This window comes from Pan troglodytes, chromosome X, assembly GCF_028858775.2.
Source record: "Pan troglodytes isolate AG18354 chromosome X, NHGRI_mPanTro3-v2.0_pri, whole genome shotgun sequence".
In the NCBI taxonomy this organism is placed as follows: Eukaryota; Metazoa; Chordata; class Mammalia; order Primates; family Hominidae; genus Pan; species Pan troglodytes.
This window is the reverse complement of record NC_072421.2, coordinates 125557619-125569459: the sequence shown is the minus strand read 5'-3', so window position 1 is coordinate 125569459 and position 11841 is coordinate 125557619. Positions and strand designations below refer to the sequence as shown.

Genomic DNA, 11841 nt, shown 5'->3' with positions numbered 1-11841 from the left:
CCAGGGGGAGGTAATTGAACCATGGGAGCCAGTCCTTCGTGTACTATTCTCATGATAGTGAATAAGTCTCACAAGTTCTGATGGGTTTTCAGGGGTTTCTGCTTTTACTTCTTTCTCATTTTCTCTTCCTGCTGCTGTGTAAGAACTACCTTTTGCTGTGCAGAAGCTCTTTAGTTTAATAGATCCCATTTGTCAATTTCCACTTTTGTTGGGATTGCTTTTGGTGTTTGAGTCATTAAGTCTTTGTCCATGCATATGTCCTGAATAGTATTGCTGAGGTTGTCTCCATGGTTTTTATGGTTTTAGGTTTTACATTTAAGTCTTTAATCCATCTTGAGTTAATTTTTGTATAAGATGTAAGGAAGGGGTCCAGTTTCTGTTTTCTGCATATGGCTAGCCAGTTTTCCTAGCATCATGTATTAAATAGGGGATTCTTTCCCCATTGCTTGTTTTCGTTAGGTTTGTCAGTGAAAGAAACTATTTTCAGAGTGTACAGGCAACCTACAGAATGGGAGAACATTTTTGCAATCTATCCATCTGACAAAAGTCTAATATCCAGAATCTACAAGGAACTTAAACAAATTTACAAGAAAAAAACAGAAAAGAAACCATCAAAAGTGGGCGAAGGATACGAACAGACACGTCTCAGAAAAAGACATTTATGTGGCCAAGAAACATATGAAAAAAAGCTCATCATCACTGGTCATTAGAGAAATGCAAATAAAAACCACAATGAGATACCATCTCATGCCAGTTAGAATGGCAATTATTAAAAAGTCAGGAAAGAACAGATGCTTTTGAGGCTGTGGAGAAATAGGAAAGCTTTTACACTGTTGGTGGGAGTATAAATTAGTTCAACCATTGTGGAAGACTGTGGTGATTTCTCAAGGGTCTAGAACCAGAAATACCATTTGACCCAGCAATCCCATTACTGGGTATATACCAAAAGGATTATAAATCATTCTCCTATAAAGACACATGCACACATATGTTTATTGCAGCACTATTCACAATAGCAAAGACTTGGAACCAATCCAAATGCCCATCAACGATAGATTGGATAAAGAAAATGTGGCACATATATACCATGGAATACTATGCAGCCATAAAAAAGAATGAGTTCATGTCCTTTCCAGGGACATGGATGTAGCTTGAAGCTATCATTCTCAGCAAACCAACACAGGAACAGAAAACCAAACACTGCGTGTTCTCACTCATAAGTGGGAGTTGAACAATGAGAACAAATGGACACACGGAGGGGAACATCACACACTGGTGCTGTCAGGGGGCTGGGGAAAAGGGGAGGGAGAGCATTAGGACAAATACCAAATGCATGTGGGGCTTAAAACCTAGATGATGGGTTGATAGGTGCAGCAAACCACCATGGCACATGTATACCTATGTAACAAACTCACACATTCTGCACATGTATCCCTAACTTAAAGTAAAATTTTAAAAAAGAAGTGCCTTTTGCCACCCACCATGATTCTGAGGCTTCCCCAGCCATGTGGAAATTTAAGTACAATTAAACCTCTTTTTCTTCCCAGTCTCAGGTATGTCTTTATTAGCAGCATGAAAATGGACTAATACAACATCTATCAAAAAACACATGTACTTCCTAAATATACCCAACTTCGTTTATCAATAAAAAATAAGAAATTAAAGCCAGAAAGACCTATGTTTAGTAGAGATTGGATCAAAATTTTCTAACAATGTAAACCCTTCACCAAGGGGGTTCATTGAGTTCTACAAGACGTTTAAGGCATTAATACAAATTCTTTACAAACTCTATCAAACAATAGCAGAGAAGAAAATACTTCCCAACTAATTCTGAGGCCAGTGTTTGATAAATATCAAAATCAGATGAATATATTATAAGAAAAGAATATTACTGGCCAGTATCACTTATGAATATAAATGAAAACAATCTCAGAAAAATACTAGCAACCTGACTTCACCAATGTATAAAAGAATTACCCAATATGATCAAATGGAACTTTAGTTAGAAATTCAAGGTTGTTTCAACCTCCAAAAATTAATTAATCTAATATACCCTATCAATAGAATAAAATAAAAATTATATGATTATGTAATTTCTGTAATAGTTGCAGAAAAATTATTTGAAAAACCCAATAACACTTCATGTTAAAAATACTCAACAGACACTGTCTGTTGTCATCTGCACTTGAGGTTTTAGGCCTTTGGCAATCAAGGACAGAATACATAACTGAGAACGCTGCTAAACAAATTCAGACCCCAGCTTATCTTTGCCTGTGCTTCCTCACTTAGTCTAAGAAAACCCAGGCTGAGGTCTCAGGAGGAGATCACCATCCTTTTCCAGAGAAGAACAGGATGGGCATGTCCTGGGAATCATTGACCTTCAAAGACATGTTTGTGGACTTTGTCCTGGAGCAATGGCAGCAAATGGACTCTCCTCATAAGAATCTTTACAGGAATGCCATGCTTGGCAACTACAGCCACCTGGTGTCCATGGGGTATCTGGTTGCCAAACCAGATGTTATCTTCAGGTTGGGACAAGGCGAAAAGTCCTGGATGGTAGATGGAGGAAACCCAATGAAGATCTGTCCCGAAATCTAGCAAGTTGATGAACAGATAGATTACTAAAAAGAAAGCCCAGATAAACTTCTGTGGTAAGCTGCACTCATAGACAAGAAAACACTGAAGGATGAAAATGGTCAAGAATGCAGAAGATGTAGAAAAATCATTTATCTGAGAACAGACTTTTTTCGGTAAGACAAAGACTCTCTAAATATTATTCATGGGGAAGATGTTCAAAACAAAATTTAAACATTCATAGTCAAAATAGAGGCTATGTAAGAAAGAAAGATGAGATATGTAAGGTGTATTGGAATTTACTTCTAATCTTGACGCCTGTGCTAGTTTTGCTGTTGCATCTCATCCTGCAAAAGTTATGGCCAGAGTGCATGATAAGTGCCTACTTATGATAAAAAAAAGACATTGCATTTATAGGTGGAAGACATGAATGGAAACATGTTCCAATTAACAGCAATCAGGTTTTGTATTATCCACAGTTCCAGGCATCCACTGGAGATTTTGGAACATATCCCCATGGATATGTGGGAACTACGGTACATTGTTACACTATGCATCAAAAATTCGCTGAGAGTAAACATGTAAACCTAATAGATATCAAAACACTGCAGATATCATTTAGCCTTTATTAGGTATAATAAAAATCAAAGTTATAATATTCAAAGAATGCTATAAATGTTATAAATTATTTTTAAAAATACAAAGTAAACATAAAAAACACTCAATAGACTATGAATAGAAAGATCCTTGCTTGATTTGATAAAGTAGATGCATAAAAAACCAACAGCTAACATTATAAGTAATGGGGAAAGATTGATTTTTTTTTACTAAGATCACAAAAAAAGGTGTTTACTCTCACTATATCTATTCAACATTACACTGAGTTTCTATCCAAGGTAATTAGACAGGAAAAATTAATGAAAACATACCGATATGAAAAGAAGACATAAAACTATTTTTACTTTCAGATGGTATAATATGGTGTATTAGTCTATTTTCATACTACTTTGAAGACATACCTGAGACTGGGTAATTTATACAGAAAAAAAAGGTTTAATGGACTGACAGTTCCACATGGCTGGGGAGAACTCACAATCACGGCAGGAGGTGAAGAAGGAAGGAACAAAGCCAAGTCTCACATGGCAGCAGGCAAGAGAGCCTGTGCAGGTGAACTGCCCTTTATAAAACCATCAGATCTCATGAGACTTATTAACTATCATGAAAACAACACAGAAAAATCCGCCCCATGATTCAATTATCTCCCACCAGGTCCCTCCCACAATATGTGGGGATTATGGGAGCTACAGTTCAAGACGAGATTTGGGTGGGCACACAGCCAAACCATATCATCTGGTATGTAAAAAATCCTAAATTGTCTATTGAAAAACTATTAGAAGTGATAATTGAAGTCATAAATGTTGCAACATATAAGATAAATATGCAAAATCAAATGTATATCTATATGGAAGCAGTAAGAAAACTGAAAATGACCTTTAAAAACTAATTAAGTTTATAGTACCATTAACAAAAATGCTTAAGAATACATTTAACAGAATTGCAAAACTTGTACTCTGAAATGACAAGAGTGTTAAAGAAATTAATGAAAACCTACATAAGTGGATATATATCCCATGCTAGTGAATTGTAATAGTAATTTTTCTTATGATAGCAAACTGCTATAATATTTACTGCAATTTTCAAAGACAGACAAGCTGATTCTAAATTTATATATAAATTGTTGGGACATAGCCAATACAGTGTTGAAAAAGATGTATAAAATAGAAGCGCCCACACTTTTCAATTTTTAAAATTACTGATTTTAGAAATTGCTACAAAGCAGCAGTACTCAAAAGTGTGGTACTGACATAAGAACATACATATAAATCAACAAAATACAATTGAAAGTTTAGAAATACACCCTTACATTATGGTCAATTGAGTTTTGACAAAGATGCCAAGACCATTCAATGTGGGGAAGGATAGAGTTTTCAACAAATAATTCTGGGACAACTTGATATCCACTTGCAAATGTAGGAACTCAGCTACCTCACACCATGATATGGTTTGGCTGTGTCTTCACTGAATCTCATCTTGAATTGCAGCTCCCATAATTCCCACGTGTTGTGGGAGGAATGGTGGGAGATAATTGAATCTTAGGGTTGGTTTCCCCCATACTGTTCTTGTGGTAGTAAATACATCTCGTGCGATCTGATGATTTTATAATGGGAAATCCCTTTTTCTTGGCTCTCATTCTCTCTTGTCTGCTGCCATGTGAGGCATGCCTTTTGCCTTCTGCCATGATTGTGAGGCGTCCCCAGTCACATAGAACTGTGAGTCCATGAAACCTATTTTTTTAATAAATTACCCATTCTCAGGTATGTCTTTATCAGTAGTATGAAAATGAACTAATACAGTTTATTGGTACCAGTAGAAAAAGGTGCTACTGTAAAGTTATCTGAAAATGTGGAAGCGACTTTGGAACTGTGTAACAGGAAGAGGTTGGAACAGTTTGGAGGACTCAGAAGAAGCCAGAAAAATGTGGGAAAGGTTGGAACTTCCTAGAGACTTGTTGAATGGTTTTGATCAAAGTGCTGATAATAATATGGACAATGAAATCCAGGCTGAGGTGATCTCAGATGGAGATGAGGAACTTGTTAGGAACTGGAATAAAGGTGACCCTTGCTATGTTTTAGCAAAGAGACTGACAGCATTTTGCCCCTGCCCTAGAGACTTGTGGAACGTTGAACTTGAGGCAGATGATTTAGGGTATCTGGTGGAAGAAATTTCAAAGCAGCAAAACATTGATGATGTGACTTGGGTGCTGTTAAAAGCATTCAGTTTTAAAAGGGAGACAGCATAAATGTTTGGAAAATCTGCATCCTCACAATGCAATAGAAAATAAAATCCCATTTTCTGAGAATAGATTCAAGCCAGCTGCAGAAATTTGCAAAAGTAATGAAAAGGAATGGCTCTCATTCTCTCTTGTCTGCTGCCACGTGAGACGTGCCTTTTGCCTTCTGCCATGATTGCAAGGCCTCCCCAGCCACATGGAACTGTGAGTTTATGAAACGTATACTTTTTTAAAAAATTACCCAGTCTCGGGTATGTTTTTATCAGCAGTGTGAAAATGGACTAATACACCTCATATACAAAAATTAACTCAAAATAAACAAAAGACCCAAATGTAGAGTGTAAAACTATAAAACTTTTAGAAGAAGGAATAGGTGCAAATACTTCTGAACCTGGATTAGGCAATGGTGTTATATATATATGACTTCAAAAACACAAGGAACAAAATAATACATAAATTGTACATTACTAATTTCTTTTAAAAGTTTGTACTTCAGAAAACACCATTAAGAAAGTAAAAAGAGAGCCCATCAAATGGGGAAAAATATTGAATGAAATCACAGATAGGTGGCTTATGGAGGGTGGAGCAGGAGTGATAGGTTTAAGATGGCTGACTAGAGACATTGGACACTTGCCCTCTCTACAAGGAAGGATTCAAATTGAAAATAGGTAATCAGACTTTGAATAGAACATCTGGGAGAGAACACTAGATTTCAACAGAGATGTCACAGGAAATACCTGAGGCACAGAAGGAGAAGGAAGTGAGCATCCATCTTGGCTGATATTGGCTGGGAGCCCCAAGGGGCTCCATATTGCAGGGTAAGTGAAGGACCCTCAGTTGTCCAAATCCCCATCACAAACTGCTACAATTTGAAGCACAGGAGAACTCCTGTACCCACACAAACTCTGAGACTAGGTTCAGTGGTGATCTGGAGGTCCTGTGAGGGCATTACACTAGACAGGTAACTCACACTGGGTCACACAATCCCCTGAGAACTAAGCGGCTGTAGAACAGCACCATTGTGAGAACATAACTGTCACCAAACTTCATTAGACCCTGAGATCCACAGCCCTCATATTTCCCAATTTTAGGAGGCCCCACTGACATTCCGCAGCATTCACCTGGAGAACTACAGTGGCACGACACAATCTGGACCCAAATGTGCTGTAAAGTCCTCAGTACTTTAGCCCATATAAAGTACCACTTCTTCAAAAAATGGACAGTGCAGCACACCAAGAAGGTAGGCCCCTGGGACAGAAGAAACAAGAGGATGATTTCCAGACCCTGAGGTCTTTCTGGCTGGGGCTGTGAGAAGAGACTCTGCCTCCAGCAGTGCACCTGGCATCTCTATCCACAACAAAACTTAACCACAGCCACCACTAATAATAACCACTCTCCAAGCCATTGAGGAAATCAAAGATACCATTGATGCCATTTACAGCTGAAGAAATTATATAGAGACTACACTACCACATGCATCTAGAATCAAATCAAAAAAGCTGTACCCAACCAACACCATTGATACAGCTTCAGGAAAATATCCTCCTCTATGACAGTAAATTTAAAAAATTAGAGAAAGTGGCTATTACACCAGGTATGAAGATATGAATGTAAGAACACAGGAAACACGAAAATGCAAGGACATGTGGCACCTCCAAAGGAAAATAATTCCCCAGCAACACATTGAAATCAAGTAGAAATTCAGAAAATAATAGAAAACGACTTAAAATGTAATACTAAAGAAGGTTAGCAAGATAGAATTCCAAAAAGCAGTACAATTGAATCACAAAAAATTAAAATATTAATGACAGATTTACAAAAGAGATACATGTCACAAAAAAAAACCAAACAAATTCTGGAACAGAAGAATTAATTGAACAAGAGAAAATATATTTTAATGCTTCAAGAATACACTGGGTCAAGAAGGAAAAAGAATCTTAGTACTTGAAGACTCGTCTTTGGAAATAACCCAGTCAAAGTAAAGAAAAAACAGAATGATGATCTAATATTGTCAGGGACATAGGAACTGGCCGAGATGTCATGATGAAGATGCCAAAAGCAATTATAACAAAAACAGAAATTGGCAAATGGGACCAAATTAAACTAAAGAGCTTCTGCACAGTAAAATAAACTATCAACAGAGTAAACAGACAATGTACAGGATGGGAAAATATTTGCAAACTATGCATCTGACAAAGGTCTAATATCCATAATCTACAAGTAACTCAAAGAAATCCACAACCAAAACACAAACAACCGGATTAAAAAGTGGGCAAAGAACATAAACAGACACTTTTCAAAAGAAGACATACATACACTTTCAAAAGACATACATACACTTTCAAAAGAAGCCAACATGCATGTGAAAAAATTCTCAACATCATTAGTCTTTGGAGAAATGCAAGTCAAAACTACAATGAGATACTATCTCACACAGTCAGAATGAGTATTACTAAAAAGTCAAAAAATAATAGATGCTGGCAATGCCATGGAGAAAAGGGAATGCTTATACACTGCTAGTGGGAATGTAAATTAGTTGAGCCATTGTGGAAAGAAGTTTGGCAATTTCTCAAAGAACTCAAAGCAGAATTACCATTCGACCCAACAATCCCATTATTGGGTATGTACCCCAAAGGAATATAAATCATTTTACTATAAAGACACATGCACGTGCATGTTCATTGCAGCAGTATTCACAAAAGCAAAGACATGGAAACAACCTAAATGCCCATCAGTGGTAGACTGGCTAAAGAAAATGTGGTACATGTACACCATGGAATACTATGAAGCCATAAAAAAGGAGTAAGATTACACGTTTTTTTTTTTTTTGGCAGCAACATGGATGGAGCTGGAGGCCATTATTTTAAGCAAACTAATGCAGGAACAGAAAACCAAATACTGCATGTTCTCATTTATAAGTGAGAACAAAACATTTAGCACATATGGTCACAAATAAGGGAACAACAGACACCAGGGCTTACTTGGTGGTACAAAGAGTGAGGAAAGTGAAGATCAAAAAAATAAAAAAAAATAAAAACAAAAATCTACTTATCGAGTACTATGCTTATCACCTTGGTGACAAAATAATCTGTACACCAAACCCCTGTGACTTACAATTTACCTACACTGCCAACCTGCACATGTACCCTGAAATAAAATAAAAGTTAAAAAAATAATTATAAAACATACTAAAATGGTTTTGTCTATTAACTTTGTATACCGTGACCTGGTAAAATTTGTTTTTAATTTTTATGAGATATAATTCACACATAATAAATTCATAATCCTAAATTATAGAATATACTGACTTTTAATATAGATGAAATTTTACAACAATCATTACTAATACTAGAACATTTTATTAACTCCAAAAGAATTTCCATATCAATTAAAAATCACTCTCATTTCCCTCTACCCTAGCCCCTGTGAACTGCTAATATACTTTCTGTGCCTATGAATTTGCCTATTCAGGATATTTCATATAAATGCAACTATATCCTATGTGTCTTGACACTTTAAATAGGCATGATGTTTTCAAGTTTCATCTATGTTGTAGCAGGTATCAGTACTTAATTCCTATTTATGGCTATGAACTGTTGTTCACTTTATGGATATGCCAAATTTTGTTCATCCATTTATCAGTTGATAGACATTTGGGTTATTTCCACTTTTTGGTTGTAAATAATGCTGTTATAAACATTCATGTTCAGGTTTTTGTCTGAACATATATTTTCATTTTCCTTGGTTATATGTCTAGGAATAGAATTTCTCAGTCATATGGTAAATCTAGATTAATTGTTTTTTAAAGTTATTAAATAGATTTCCTTCTCACTGGCAATGTCTAAGAGTTCAGATTTCTCTAAATTCTTGCCAATATTTCTTATTGTGTATCTTTTTTGATTACAGCCATCTTAGTGGGTGCTATGTGATATCTCATTGTGGCCAAAGTTTATATAGGTTGTTTTTTGGCAGGGTTGGTATTTTAGGCTTTCCTATGTAAACAGTTGTGTCTCTTGTAAGTAACATTACATATTCCACATTTTCAAACTTTATGCCCTTCATTTACTTTTCTTGCCTTTTAGAACTAACTATGACTGACAGTGCAAGGCCCAATATTTATGATGAGAACAGATACCCTCATAGTCTCAAGATAAAACTTACTTGGCAATGACTTTTGTATATATTGCTAGACTTTTCCCTTTAAAATTTGTTAAAAACGTGTGCTTTTCTATCATGCGGGATGTTGAATTAACATTTTTTCTTATATGTTTTAGTTTTGTTATCAGAATAACTCTAGTCTTATAAGATGTGTTGATAATTGTCTTCGCTATTCTTTTCTGGAAACTTTTGGTTTGGGTAAAATAAGTACTTTCATTCTTTAATTATTTGGTTGAATTTACCAATAGCCACCTATGCCAAGCATTTAATTTGATGAAATATATTTTAATTATGAATGCAGTTTTGAATATTTTTTAGAAAAGGAGTACTGTGACTTTGATTCTTGTGTGAGCTTTGATATTCTTTCTGTTTCAAAAAATGTCTGTACTCCATCTGTTTTATTAAAAGTATTTTTCACTCTTTATCTTTTTGGAACAGTTTGAGAAGAAATGATATTATTTTTAAGTGTTTGGTAGGATTTAGAATTGAAGCCATCTGATCCTGAGCTTTTATTTGATATAGTTTTAATCATTCAATCTCCTCACTCATTATGAGTATGTTTAGATTTTCTATTTTCATGATTTAGTGTCGGTAGGTTTTATGTTTTCAGAAATTTATTCATTTACTTTATGTTATTCAATTTTTTGACATATAACTTTTTATAATAGTCTCTTATGTCCCCTGGTATTTCTGTGGTATCAGTTGTAATATTCCCTATTTCATTGCTGATTTTACTTTTTTCCTTTTCTTCTTTTTTAGTCTAGCTAAATATTTGCCAATTTAGTTACTCTTTTGAAAAAATAAACTCTTAATTTTGAGGATATTTTCCATTATTTTTCTAGTCTCTCATTTATTTCTGCCCTGACATATATTATTTCCTTCATTTTACCAACTTTGTGCTTAGTATATTTTTTATTTTAATTCCTTGAGACGTAATGTTAATTTGCTTATTTGAGAGCTTTCTTCTTTTTTAAGGCATTTATTGCTATGAACTTCCCTTTTCTAACTGATTTTGCTAAGCTCCATAAGTTTTGATATGTTGTGTTTACATTTTTTTGTCTCAAGATATTTTAAAATTTTGTTTTTCATTTGTTATTTGATCCAGTGGTTGTTCAGGGGTGTGTGCTTTAATTTCCACATAGTTGGAAGTTTTCCAGTCCAATTGTTGTTATTGGATCCAATCCAATTGTTTTCCAATCCAAGTGTTATTGTTATTGTGGCTAGAAAAGATACTTGATATAATTTCAATCTTCTTAATTCTTAAGGCTTGTTTTATAGCCTAATGCACCTATCCTGAATAATGTTCTCTGTGTGTTTGATAAGATAGTGTATTCTGTTGCTCTTAGGTCCATTTGGTCTAACATAAAGTTAACAAGTCCAATATTTTGTTTTGATTTCTCTATCTAGATGATCTATTTATTGATAAAAGTGTGTTATTTAAGTGTCCTACTATTATTATATTGCAGTCTCTCTCTCTCTCTTTATTTCTACCAACATTCTCTGTACATATTTATGTGCTTTGATGTTGGAGATATATATATATATATATATATAGTATTGTTATATCCTTTTGACATATATAATATATATTATTGTTATATCCTTTTGACAAATTGATCTCTTCATCACCTACAAAAAAATTTTATCTCATTTTTTTTGGTTTTTGACTTGAAGTCTATTATGTCTAATACAAATATAGCTATCCCAGCTCTCTTTTGGTTTCTAGATGCATAAAATATCTCCCTTCATTATCATTCTATGTATGTCTTTAAAAATGATGTGAGTCTTTTGTAGAGAGCATATAATTGCATATTTTTTAAACCATTTAGCTATTCTTAAAGGTGTCCAATAAATCCTGTAGGCTTTATTTATTTCTTTTCATTCTATTTTCTTTTATTTCCTGTGATAGAACATTTTCAAATGACCTTTGAGTTCACAGAATCTATTCTGCTTGATCAATTTTGCTAACACTCTCTATTACATTATATTTTTATTTAATTAATTGTATTCTTCAGCTCTAGAATTTCTGTTCTGTTATGGTTTCTGTCTGTTAAACTTCCTTTTTGTTCACATATTGTTTTTGTATTTGACTGAATTGTTTATCCGTATTTTCTTGTAGCTTACTGAGCTTCTTAAAACAATTGTTTTGAATTCCTTGTCAGAAAATCCACAGATCTCCATTTTTTTTTAAGATCAGTTACTGGAAAATTACTGTGTTCCTTTGGTAGTGTCATGTGTCCTTAGTTTTTTATAATTTT

General features: G+C 34.5%; 1 pseudogene; it reads left to right on the top strand.

The window, feature by feature from the left end:
• Positions 1–2352: 2352 nt before the first annotated feature.
• LOC100614311 (KRAB domain-containing protein 4-like) lies at positions 2353–2851 on the top strand (annotated as a pseudogene).
• Positions 2852–11841: the final 8990 nt, after the last annotated feature.